Raw genomic sequence first — 6,604 nt, forward strand, 5'->3', positions numbered from 1 at the left:
AGAAAATGACCATGTCCTTATGATCATTTACTTACATGAATATTCCATGAAAATACTTATAATTGTTCGATACATTTGATATAATTTCATTTTAAAGGATATCTTTTTTTTCATTCTAACTTTAATGGTTAAGTGACATGGCGTAGAAAATTACCTTTATTAAATAAATCGGCAGTTTTTATATCTGCTATCTAAATATATCATTTGATTTTCAGCCATAAGAAATACTTCATTATAAAATCCTTATATAAAATTAAATTGCTCTACAGAATAGTATACATTATAATAATTTTTACTCTTATCATGGATAGAGATTTATTGACTTTTGATTCATTACACATTTCGTATAGAATATCCTCGTATTTAAAAAAAAAAAAAAAAAAAAAAAAAAAAAAAAAAAAAAAAACCGCATTTAACTAAATACTGAAAAAGAAAAATTTAAATACTCATTTTCAAAATTACATATAGATGAAAGAATTGTCAGATTCCCAAAAGATCATTATGAAAAATGTACAGAAAAATATTCAAAGAAAGTAAATGAATCCCAAAGTAACATTATTGCTGTTCATACATTTATACCAATTCCTCTTTATTGCAGTGTGTCTCCCTGACCTATCATTCTTTTGTTACAAATCTATTGGCTTTGTTACTACAAAAGACCCACATCTTAGATACTGCTTGAATCATACTTTCTGTAATAAAGAAAAATGATTCTTATTTGGAAAAGTGTCATTAACATTATTATCATTAAGGTTTTATTTTTAATGATCAGCCTTTACAGGTTTAATATAAGAAATTTTTGAGAAGCAATATTACATTTTAAATTGTAATTTATATTGAAACTATGATCGAGTTAAAAATTATAAATGAATATATTTCAAATGGACGGGATATATAAACATATATATATATATATATATACATATATATATATGTATATATATGTAAATATCACCCACGAACGGCATTTAATACCGAATTCTATCTTGGGAAAATATTTCCACTTGGAATTCATTTTATGGTAACAGCTTCTGGCTGGGTGGAGATTCGAACCCCCACCTCTGCGGCTGGAAGCTATGCCTACAGTGACTCTACCGAGTGAGCTATCAGAGAGATAAGAGTTTATGACAAATCTCCATACATATTCCTGTCGAATTCAGGAATCTGTTCATAGACTTGAAATAAACCCATCTCCACCATGATAGCTGAATCGTGAGTTTGTAACACGTGGTTATTTTAAATGAACATATATCACAAGCACACGTGATTTTAATCAATGTAAATATCACCCACGAACGGCATTTAATACCGAATTCTATCTTGGGAAAATATATCCACTTGGAATTCGAATTCCTGAATTCGACAGGAATATGTATGGAGATTTGTCATAAAATTTTATCTCTCTGATAGCTCACTCGGTAGAGTCACTGTAGGCATAGCTTCCAGCCGCAGAGGTGGGGGTTCGAATCTCCACCCGGCCAGAAGCTGTTACCATAAAATGAATTCCAAGTGGATATATTTTCCCAAGATAGAATTCGGTATTAAATGCCGTTCGTGGGTGATATTTACATTGATTAAAATCACGTGTGCTTGTGATATATGTTCATGTATATATATGTGTATATATATAAATATATATATATATATATATATATATATATATATATATATATATATATATATATATATGTATATATATACATACATATATATATATATATACATATATATATGTATATATATGTGTATATGTATAAATATATATATATATATGTATATATATACATACATATATATATATATATATATATATATATATATATTATATATATATATATATATATATACATACATATATATATATATATATATATATATATATATATATATATATATATATATATATATATATATATATATATATATATATATATATATATATATATGAGGCCCATGGGCTATAACAGGGAAAATTAGCCCAGTGAGGAAAGGAAATAAATAAATGATATGAGAAGTAATGAACAATTAAAATAAAATATCTTAAAAACAGTAACAACATTAAAACAGATATTTTCTATATCAACTATAAAAAGACTTACGTTAGTCTGTTCAACATGAAAACCTTTCCTGCTAGTTTGAACTTTCGAAGTTCTACCGATTCAACTACCCGATTATGAAGATCTTTCCACACCTTGGTCAAAGCTGGAATAAAACTTCTAGAATAGAGTGTATCATTAAGCCTAGAATACGTCTCTCTCTCTCTCTCTCTCTCTCTCTCTCTCTCTCTCTCTCTCTCTCTCTCTTTTGGAACCTCATCTATGAAAACCATGCAAACATATTCGACATCAAAATCCAGCTAATCATTTCATCTTCCCACTGTCTTATGAAAAGGAGAATATTCTTGAAACTTAAACAACTTCAGAACAGTTTGTGAGACAAATCTTTTAATGAATGTAAACCCACGAATTAACTTAAAGGAAACAATCTAATGATCTAGGGGGAGATCCCTCTCTTATGCAAGTCAAATGTTATCTTCGTAAATGGGGGCTGTGTGGAACATATCCTTCCCCATCTAAAATCGAATAATTTGCAGCAAGTTAATCGTTCTCGAGGTGAGTGAAGAAACTCAATATTCGTATTATTCCAAGGAGCGTTTGATATAGTAACACTGGACACACTCCATAAATCTTTAGGCCCACCCTCTCTCTCTCTCTCTCTCTCTCTCTCTCTCTCTCTCTCTCTCTCTCTCTCTCCTCTCTCTCTCTCTCTCTCTCTCTCTCTACTACTAATGCTATTTCTCTTCCATGGAACCAATATATGTAACTCTTTCTCTCATCATTTACTATAATGGTGCACATGAAAAATATTTGCTATCATTAATATATATATATATATATATATATATATATATATATATATATATATATATATATATATACATATATATATATGCATATATATGTATATATATGCATATATATGTATATGTATATGTATATATGTATATATATATATATATATATAATATTATATATATATATATATATATATATATATATATATATATATATATATATATATATGTGTGTGTGTGTGTGTATGTGTGTGGGCTTAATTTTCTCTCTCTCTCTCTCTCTCTCTCTCTCTCTCTCTCTCTCTCTCTCTCTCTCTCTCTCTCTCTCTCTCTCTCTCTCTCATTTATGTTCTATTCACGTTCCGTTCTTCTTTCTGATGTTTCGTCATCTTCTCAATTACTCTTAATGCAAGGAATATATTTAGAAATTGTTGATGACCTATATGAAATTAAAGCAGCAGCTTGGTAGTATCAAAGCTATAAATGTATATTCCCTGCTAGCGTTAACTAAATTTAAAAGAAATATATACATATATATACATACGTACATATATATAAATATATATATGCATATATATATATATATATATATATAGAGAGAGAGAGAGAGAGAGAGAGAGAGAGAGAGAGAGAGAGAGAGAGAGAGAGAGAGAGAGAGAGAGAGAGAGAGGAAATATCTAATACCTGTACGATCGTATGTATATTTCTTTTTAAAGGTTATGTACTTAAATCCATGATGAAATTATATACAGTAGACCAAAAACCTTCATTGCTTATTGTATTATTTACATGACACGATTGGTATGATATTTACGTATATCTGACGATATAAATAAAGCCAGGAATAATAATCAGACGCAGGTGTTCGCCTTATCCAGCCACAGCAATATATATTGTTCTGTGTAAACACTTAGTTATACCTAATTGGAATATTCTCTGATTTAGGCTTGAATTCCTATTATTATTATTGCTATCATTACTGCTAATACCGATAATATTGTTTTCATAAAAGTAAATTCTTTGGAATGTTTCATTGGATTTTTATTGTTGTGTTTATTAGAGAAAATCATTTGTTATTTTCTATCGATTTTTGAAAAAAAAATGCTCTGAAGTACAAATTATATAATAAAAGTTCAATAATGATTTTTAATATTTTATCTGTCGATCTAATGGCTTGACAAAAGATAAGCCCCAGTCAGATTCTCCCTCGGTCTGTTTCTTGAATTGTCTGTGTGTCGGTCTGTTTATCTCATCCATTGACTTTGAAGATAAGAAATCAATGGAACGCTAATCAATATGCGTAAGTTATCACAAAGCCCTACGACTAATAAAACAAGAAATATAAGAAAAATATAAGTAGTTTATGTATTTTAAAACAGAATTGAACTAGAGGGGCACTCAGTATAGCGCAGAACTCCACCGAGCCAGCTTATTTCTAGACCTTTTGCTTAACTTTGACCTTTGACCTTTGACCATAACATGTATTAATTGGCACGGAGTTTCATACACTCAAATATGAACCAAGTTTGAAGTCTCTGTGACAACGATGTTCAAATTTATGGCTGATTACTTGAATTGGACATTTTGCTTGACCGTGATCTTGACTTTTGACATTGACATTCCAAAATCTAATAATTTCTTAGCTTTTCACATAACAGTTAATCCCTGCAAGTTTCATTACTCTACGATTAAAATTGTGGCCAGGAAGGTGATCACTAATAAACATGCACACAAACAAACACACAAACAGGGGATGAAACATAACCTGTTTCCGAACTTCGTTGGCGGAGGTAATAAAGAAATACAAATGGAAACTATGAGTACACGTTCATGCTATCTTAGGAATCCTAATGAAATCACAAAATTATTAAACTGGATTGCCTCGTGATGAAAATTAACTTCAAGATTAATGAGAAACAATACATAATTTTATTGAAATTTTTGAAAAATTTTCCCTTTATCAGATGAATTGTCGTTTTTAATCATTAGTTTACATTATAAATTTGAAGCATTATTTTTCACATATTTGCGATGCCTTTTTTTAGAAGTTTCTAAACTATAAGAGAATTTAATCTATTGTAAAAAGTCTCTTATTAAGATATCCTTCATATAAACATAATTTATTCTAATTAAGCAATGGAAAAATGCTAAGGATATTCTAACTATTCCAGTCTCATCAGTGCGATAATTTTCACACTTAAAATTGGATCGCTACTCCAGAAATATATATTAAAGTATCTTATTACTCTTCCTCTATAATAATAATAATAATAATAATAATAATAATAATAATAATAATAATAATAATAATAATAATAATAATAATAATAATAATATTAATGATAATAATAATAAAGTCACATTACTACAAGGCACTAAGAGGATTTTGCTGTTTTAATGATGTGTCATTCATTATCCTTCAAGTAAAGTACGAATGAGGAGGTAAACGTTGTTTAGTTTTCCTATAGTACACTCAAACATATACATCTGTACATTCACACCCATATATATATATATATATATATATATATATATATATATGTATGTATATATATATATATATATATATATATATATTTATATATATACATATGTATATACATAATATATATATTTATATAGATACATATATATATATATATATTTATTTATATATATACATATGTATATACATAATATATATATTTATATATAGATACATATATATATATATATATATATATATATATATATATATATATATATATATATGTACGTATGTATATATATATATATATATATATATATATATATATATCTATATATGTGTATATATAGTGTATATATATGTTTATATATACTGTGTATATATATACATATATATGCATATATTATATATATATATATATATATTATATATATATATATATATATATATATATATATATATGTGTGTGTGTGTGTGTGTGTGTGTGTGTATCCTAATTCGTGTATGTAGATGTCCTGTACGATAAGGTAAATGAACTCAATGTTCATGAGCATTCCACAAAAACCGATGTCTTGGCATATTATTGCAAACCTTGCATTTTGGTAGTGAAGGGAGTTTTAGTTGCCGCTGAGCACTCGAATTGACAAGTCCCTCACCAGAGAGGGTAGTTGTGTATTGTGTACATAGGAATAAACCTTTTGTAATAAATGAAGAAAACCCATATGCCGACGTCTCATTATCCGTCTGCACGGGACATATATATATATATATTATATATATATATATATATATATATATTATATATATATATATATATATATAATATATATATATTGGTTTTCATGCTTCTCTGAATCTTGTTCCCTTAGCAATAATTTTATCGTTTATATTTATAATACCCATTTGCGGTCGCATTCAACAGGTTTGTGGGGTCAATATTGAATTTCAACAAGTGGGCCTTTTACTCGCTGGAGTTCCCCAAACTCCGCATTACTTTAAGAGAGAGAGAGAGAGAGAGAGAGAGAGAGAGAGAGAGAGGAGAGAGAGAGAGAGGAGAGAGAGAGAGAGAGAGATACAAGGATTTTGGATTTTTCAAAGACTTTTTAGTCCATCTGCAGGAGACTCCATTTACTCTTTGGTAGAGCGATTTAGTTTAAGCATTTAGAGAGAGAGAGAGAGAGAGAGAGGAGGGGGGGGGGTAAGTTGTTATTTAGTCTACCTAACCACATTGTGTGTGTATCCTGGCTATTCAAGGTAAATGTAGATTCAACATATGTTAATGA

Source organism: Palaemon carinicauda, chromosome 13 (assembly GCF_036898095.1).
Source record: "Palaemon carinicauda isolate YSFRI2023 chromosome 13, ASM3689809v2, whole genome shotgun sequence".
NCBI lineage: Eukaryota > Metazoa > Arthropoda > Malacostraca > Decapoda > Palaemonidae > Palaemon > Palaemon carinicauda.